Consider the following 8,156-nt stretch of genomic DNA (forward strand, 5'->3'; position numbering starts at 1 on the left):
TGGCTCAAAGGAAAGAGAAGTCCTCTCATCCTTTGGATCACAAGCTGTAAGTACATAGGTTTGAACCATTCAGCTTTCTTTCTGATGAAGGTAGAGAACCAGAGAAGGAATCCCATAAACATGAAGTACTAGAGCAGAGGTGTGTGTGTGGTCGGGGCGGAGGGGACATTGACAACATTATTTGAGCCTCTAGATCTAACTGCCGAAAGCTGAAGCCACATTTGAACTTGTCGGGTACACTGAAGGGAATAGAGGAGGAGGGACACGCTCTGGGGTACATGATGAGTCCATTTATTGTTTTATTTTAAAGATTTAAAAAAATTATTTGAAAGAGAAAGAGAGCATGAACGGGGAAGGGAGAAGGGGCAGAGGAAGAGGGAGAAGCAGACTCCCGGCTGAACAGGGAGCCGGACACAGGGATCGATCCCCGGACCCCGGGGTGATGACCAGAGCTGAAGGCAGACGCTTCAGTGACGGCGCCCCATTATGAGTCCATTTAGACAAAAATGAATGAAAGAAGCTTGTAGGGTAAGGAGGCGGGAATGCCTCACGGAGTCCGCATACGTGTTTCCAGCGTCTAGCACTCAGAAGGGACATCAGAGACGGAGTTACGTATTAGTTATGTTCACACCAGTGGACGTTGAAGTCACGGGTTTGGCTGCGATTCTGTGAGAGAATATAGAGATCGCGGAGGAAGAAGACCGAATCCTGGGGGCATTATCATTTAAAGGGAAAGCAGAGATGTCAACACAAAATAACAAGAATACCCAGGAGAAAGGGAGGCTCCTCCAGCTGACAACGAATAAGGTTAAGCTGTGGGCAGCCTTGGTTCTTCCCACACACACTCCCCACACCCCACCCATCAGGTATCCTGCCTTTCTCATTCCCCCCAAGGTGGTCTACAGTCCCCTGCCAGCTGGCTTATTGCATTAGCGACCTGACTGGCCCCTTTGCTTCCACTCTTTTTGTGAGGTAACAACAATGTGTGATTCCTTGATTTATTTATTTTTAAAGATTTTATTTATTTGACAGGAAGAGAAATCATAAGTAGGCAGAGAGGCAGGCAGAGAGGGGGGTAAGCAGGCTCCCTGCTGAGCAGAGAGCCCCATACGGGGCTCGATCCCAGGACCCTGAGATCATGACCTGAGCGGAAGGCAGAGGCTTAACCCACTGAGCCACCCAGGCGCCCCAATATGTGATTCCTGTAAAAAGTAAGCCAGAGTGTGTTAACTCTTCCGCTCAAAACTCCCCATTGGCTCCCTGGATTAGTTTGCTTCAGCTGCTGTAACAAAGTATCACAAACTGAGTGGCTTAAAGAACAGACATTATTATTATTATTATTATTATTATTATTATTATTATTATTATTGTATGGTCTGAGGGTGATGGGATCAAGCCCCACATCGGGCTCTGCGCTCAGCGTGGAGTGTGCTTGTCCCTGTCCCTCTGTTTCTGCCCTGGGAGATGCCCGGCCTCTCCAGTGCTCACTGGCTGGGTCCATCCGCAAACCCATCAAGGCCAAGGGCAGTAAGAACCCTGGTGGGCTCAGTCTACTCATGATTTGTCCAAGTTTTAGGAAGGGAGTTAGACACTGCAATAAAGTCAGAGCTCTGCTAGCCTGGGAAAAGGGAGAACCGGCTTTGGCCAGGTTACTAATACTAGGCGGCACGACGGTTCAGAGAGGCCCCTCCAGGTCGGTCCCTGCCCCCCGGCCGCCTCCCTTATTCTGATTCTTGCTCTCCGCTGCCACCTGCTGCAGGGAGATTTCTATCACGCCCAATATCCACCCAGCCTCAAGTTTTGGGGGTACGGGATAAAGCACATTGGTGGTCACATTTCAAAGATGCCATAGCTGCTTGACTCTGTGATCCACATTCTTGAATTCCTTCTTTGTCGTGTGGGTTTGCTAAGAGTTTTCTAACTTTCCCGCGGGACCGCTCGACCTGCCGCTTGTGTGCGTGCGCCACCTAGTGACCGTAACTGGCTCTGCCTGCTCGGTGGCGCGCGACGGGCTTTGTTCCCGGAGCCACCTGTCCGCTGTGCTTGGCAAGGCCGGCGGGGAGAATGGACCACACACCCCGAGAGGATTCTAGCAGGGCTGTGATGGGACCAATGGGAGGGTCCCTATGGTTGGTCCTAAGATACAGACCTCATAGATGCATGGCAGGTGTGTTAACATTTTCCATTCCTAGACCCTCCTCCTGTCACTCCTGCTTCTAAGACATTTCCACGAAAAACAAAACAAAACAAAACAAAACACAATGAAAAGAATAAAAAAAGGTTTGTTCCTCCCTCAACATGGCAACCAACCTTAAAAATAGGAGAGAAAGGGGCACCTGGGTGTCTCAGTCAGTTAAACATCCAACTTTTGATTTAGGCTCAGGTCGTGATCTCAATGTCCAGCCCAGGGTAGAGCCCCCCACCCCCCCAAATCGGGCTCTGCACTCAGTGGGGAGTCTGCTTGAGATGCTCTCTCCCCTTCTCCCGCTCTCTCTCCCCCTCCCCCACTTGTGCCTGCATGCACGCCCTCGCTCTTTCTCTTTCTCTCAAATAAAGAAATCTTTAAAGAAAAATAGGAGAAAAAGAGAGCAGTGGACCCAGGAGGGTCCCCCTCACCTTGCTGGTCGCCTCGGCATCTTTCCCCTTGTTGCATGTCTCCGTCCAGCCCCGCCCTTCCTCCTCCCTGCCACCTTCCCTCTCCTGCGCAATTCTCTCTGCCGGGTCCTCGGCCACCCCTGTTCTTCCTTGAGACCTTGCTACATCCTCAGTTTTACCACAGAATGCCACTTTAACTAAATGCCTGACTTCTTCATGACAGAAATATAAATTACACAATTGCATAATATAATTACATAAATATGTCTGATAATACATGTTCCAAAATAACCACTGCTCACACGTGGGTATCTGTGATGGTGTATTTTTTTTAAGATTTTATTTATTTATTTATTTATTTATTTATTTCAGAGAGAGAGGGAGAGAAAGATTGCAAGAAGTGGGGAGGGGTGGAGGGAGAAGCAGACTCCTGACCAAGCAGGGAGCCCGACGCCGGACTCCATCCCAGGACTCTGGGATCACGACCTGAGCCGAAGGCAGATGCTTAAATGACTGAGTCACCCAGGTGCCCTGCGATGGGGTAAATCATGTGTCACCTTGGCTAGGCTGCAATGCCCAGGTGTTGGGCCAAACACCATTCTAGAAGTTGCCGTGCAGGTACTTTTTAGATGTGATAAACGTTTATGATCAGTAGACTTTGAGTAAAGCCAAAGATCTTCCCTAATATGGGAATGGAACCTCATCCAAGCAGGTGAAGGCTTTAAAAGTGGACTGAAGTTTCCCAAATCAGGAGGAATTTTCCTCAAGAGCACAACGTCGAAACTCTGTCTGAGTTTCCAGCTTGCTGCCCTGCAGAATTTGGACGCAGGACTGCACGTCAATTCTTACTTACTTACGGACTTGAGACTTGCCAGTCCCCGGAACCATGTAAGCCAATTCCTTAACCTCTCTCTCCATCTCTCCCTCTCACTCTGTCTCTATAATGTATCCTATTGGTTCTGTTTCTCCGGGAAACCCCACCTAACAGAACCTCTGTGGTGGAGACGGCCAGCTGTCTCCCCAAATGCATACTCTGCTAACTAACTAGTTAACGAACTATGAGTTGCACTTGGGTATGGCCATGCAACTAACTTCTCCCCACTTGGATGGGAAGAGAAGTGATATGAGACACTCTGATGCCCGACCCACTCCAGCTTCTTGCTCTTTTTCTTTTCCAGATGACTGCCAGGGTGACACGGGGAACATCCTTGGAAGCCATGTGTTGGTGATGGCATCCTGGGTCCTTCAGTAATTCTGGGCAGCAGAGCTCCCTCCTCCCCATCCTGGCCACACAGATCTTGAACATTCTAACCTAGATGTCCCTGGACTGTTAGGCAGGTTGTAAATAAATTTCTACTGTTTGCAAGTTATTGCATTTTGGATTTGTTTAATAAACTAGTTTAACATACCCTAATACAGAAATTGGTACCTTGAAGTGGAATGCTATTTAAAAAAAAACACCTAGGGTGCCTGGGGGGCTCAGTCAATTGAGCATCTGCCTTCAGCTCAGGTCGTGATCCCAGGGTCCTGGGATCGAGCCTCGCATCACACTGGGCTCTCTGCTTGGTGGGAAGTCTGCTTCTTCCTCTACCCCTACCTCCTGCTTGTGATCTCTCTCTCTCAGCTCTCTCTCTCTCTCAAATAAATAAATAAAATCTTAAAAAAAAAAAAAATCTAAAGTGTGCCTGGATGGCTCAGTTGTTTAAGCAGTCAGCTCTTGGTTTCAGCTCAGGTCATGATTTCAGGGTCCTGGTGATGTAGGAAAGAATGTTAAGGTTTGAAGTGGATGGCAAGAAAGAACTCTTGAGACATCTTTGGTACAAAGAGGTGACTTTAATAAAGCATGGGGACAGGACCCGTGGGCAGAAAGAGCAGCAGTGGGGTCATGAGAAGTGGCTCATTATATACTTTCAAGTTGGGAAGGGGGTAGGGATAATGTAAGTCTCTAAAGAATTTTGGAAGCAAGGTTTCCAAGGCCTCGAGGAGGCTAGCTGTTGTTGGGAAAAGGTCATTTATTACCGTCTAATAAAACCTTCATCACGAGACCCTTCAGATGCATATCAGTGGACTACATGCTTGGGGGATGATTGCCAACACTTGTCTTGGGGGGGTAGCGATAAAGGAAATTTCCAAAGGAATTTTTATGTGTTGAAGTAGATTACCGGGATCCTGGGGTGAGGGGTGATCAAAGCTAAGACGGCCTTTCGCCCTTAGCAAAATGTCAACATCAAGGCATTTGAGTCCCTAGAGGAATGTCACATTGCCTGTTTCAAGGACTTGTCAATGGGCTATAGGTAGTAAGGAAATTTAGTAATTTTTCATCTGTCTTTGTTTCCCACATCACTGGGATCAAGCCCTCCTTTGGGGTGCTCAGCGGGGAGTCTGCTCAAGGATTCTCCCTCTCCCTTTTTCCTTTCCACCTGCCCAGGATCTCATGCTCTCTCTCTCTCTCTAAAATAATAAATTAACTTTAAAAGATTTACTTATTTATTTATCAGAGAGAAGAGTATAAGCAGAGGGAGCGGCAGGCAGACGGAGAAGCAGACTCTCTGCTGAGCAAGGATCCCAATGTGAGACTTGATCCCAGGACTCTGAGATCACGACCTGAGCTGAAGGCAGACGCTTAATCTACTGAGCCACCCAGGTTCCCCTAAAATAAATAAATCTTTAAAAAATAAGATACACACGGAAAACACAGGCATTGGTTTAGTAGATGCCTAGCAGAAGGTTAGGAAGTGATATCACCAGCTGAAAAGCTGGAGTATCCGCGGTTGCTTAGGTAAAACGTTGGTAGAACCGTTTTTGTGGGGACTTGATAGGCAAATCCAGTTCCTACTGTGGGTGGTACATCTAGAGTAGGTGTTTGGAATGAGCCAGAAGGTATGAGGTGGCTGCCTCCTGCTGTTTTTAGCTAGGTATTACTAGCAAGAAAGGAGCTCAGGTCAGGCTTCTGGTTTTGAAGCAGAAGAAGGGAACGAAGAGTCCAGAACTGGGGACCCTGGAGATACTGAAGAGCCAACTGCTTCAAGAGCATAAATAGCAAGAGACAAGGCTTGTCTGCCTTGTCTCCGGGGCCTCTCACTAAGACATCTCAGACCAACAAAGATCTCATCCCAGTCTTGCCCAGTTGTTTCGGGCGGTTCCACAGCAGGTGCTGATAAACTGAGGAAGAGGAGCTTAGGAGCAAGGAAGCCAGTCATGAAGCAGCTTACGGACTCTGTCTGGAAAAGGCTCCTGACACACAGACTAGATAGAAGCACACAGAGTAAATGCCTTGTATGTTTTTGGAAAGCGTTCCCGAAGAAACCACAGGGAGCCTGGCTGGAAAAAAAAAAAAAAAGTGTTTGTTAAAATAAAACAAATCTTGTGCTCCCAGACTTGCAGACATCAGGCTGTGAAAGTCACATAGTTCTCCAGAAGGCACACTCCTTTGCCTCTGTTTGAGGATTTCTATTCACCACAGGTTTCTAGTATTTCAAACAGGACGTGCTTGGCTGTAGCTAATGTTTCTTCTGCTTGAAGTACATCAGACTTCTTGGATTGCTAAACTTATAGTTTTCATAAAAATTGGAAAAATGTTGACCATTATTTCTTTGAACATTTTTCTTTTCACCTCCCAAGGCCCCCACTTCTGAAATTCCAGTTACATGAATGTTAGGTCACTAGATAGTGCCCCACAGCCCAGAAATGCTCTGTTTATTGTGTTTTCCAGTCTTTTTTTCTCCTTGTGTTTCACTTTGGAGAATGTCTACTGCTATGTCTTCAAACCCATTACTCTTTTCCTCTGCATAATCCCATTTGGTATGCTTTTAAATTTCAGATATTATGTTTTTCCTCTCCAGAAGTTTGATGCGGGTCTTCTATATATCTTTCCTTCTTCATGATGTTTATTTTTTCCCCTCTACCTTCGTAACCATATTGAGTGCTTTTTTTTTTTTTTTAAAGATTTTATTTATTTATTTGACATACAGGGATCACAAGCAGGCAGAGAGGCAGGCAGAGAGAGAGAGGGAAGCAGGCTCCCTGCCGAGCAGAGAGCCCGATGCGGGACTCGATCCCAGGACCCTGAGATCATGACCTGAGCCGAAGGCAGCGGCTCAACCCACTGAGCCACCCAGGCACCCAGAGTGCTTTTATAATAACTTTTGACATCCTTGTGTGTTAACTCTGTCATCTCTGTGAGTCTTTCTTTTGGTTGATTTCTCTCCTGGTTGTTTGCATGGATGATAATTTTTGGTTGGCTCTGGACATTCTGGATTACACTTTTTTTAGGTGCTAGACATTGTCGTATTCTTTAAATATTTGGGGCTTTTGTTCTGGGGCACAGATGAGTTACTTGGAATTGATTATATCCTTCTGAGCCTGGTGGATAAGCATTGTTACAGCAGACCCAAAGCAGCCACTAGCCTAGGGCTAATGTGACCCCACTGTTGAGAAAATATCCTTCTGAGGACCCTACACAATGCCCTCTATTGTAAGGTCTTTCTATTCTGGCTGGTGGGAACACAGTTCCCAGTCCCATATGAGCTCAAGGGATATTCCTGTTTATTCCTTTCTGGCGGGTGTTCCCCTTGGCCTTGAGTTGTCTCCTCCCCAGTACTACAGATCAGAACTCAGCCCTCAAACCAAGGGCAGTCTGCTGATCTCCAAAGCTTTTTGTATAGCTCCTTCCTTTTTAGCTCCCTTCACATTCTCAGACTGGAAATTCTGTCTCCTTGTTTGGGAAGACAGCTGGGCTCTACTTGGGTTCCTTCTCCCTGCCCTGTGACCTGGACGCTCTTTCTCCGCAGACAGCTGGGCAAGTTGAAGGGCTCACTGAGGACCGCTATCCGATGTTACCTGTTGTCCTGTATCTGTAAATTATTGTTTCCTATGTTTAGCCCAGTTTTCTCGTTGTTTGAGACAAGAAGATAAATCTGGTCCCTGTTACTCCATCATCATTGGAAACAGAAGGGCCAGCACCCACTTCCGATGAGGAGAGCAGATACAAACAGTGCTACAGTCAAGGACTTAACATTGTCTGGGTTCTCTCAGAACGTTTTTCCCACTTCTTATCTTTATTGAGGTATAATTGACAAAAACTGTATGTATTTAGGGTGTACAACCGGGTGTTTTGATAGAGGTATACACTGTGAAATAATCACCACCATCAAGCTTATTCACCTGTGCATCTCCTCACGTGGTTCTCGTTTTCTGTGTGTGTGTGTGTGTGTGTGTGTGTGTGTGTGCATGACCCTGGTGGGTAGCCCCATCCTTCTGTCTAAGCGAGGGACTGACCCGGACCATCTAGGAGCCTAGACTGCCACCAAGTCTCCCAGATCCTACCTGATCACCTGGAGGCCCTTAAGCTGGAGTAGCCCCGGGGTGACCCGCATCCATTCTCCCTGCCTAGCCGCCCCGCGACCCCTCCCCGCGGCCCCGCCCCCGCCCAGCGGCCCCGCCCTGAGGGCCACGCCCCCTGCCTGCCAGTCTCTCCGCGGCCCCGCCCCTTCCCGAGCCCCGCCCCTTCCCACCGCCCCCAGGGCCCCGCCCCTCGCCGGGTCTCTCCGCGGCCCCGCCCC

This window comes from Mustela lutreola, chromosome 14 (genome assembly GCF_030435805.1).
Source record: "Mustela lutreola isolate mMusLut2 chromosome 14, mMusLut2.pri, whole genome shotgun sequence".
NCBI classification, from domain to species: Eukaryota; Metazoa; Chordata; class Mammalia; order Carnivora; family Mustelidae; genus Mustela; species Mustela lutreola.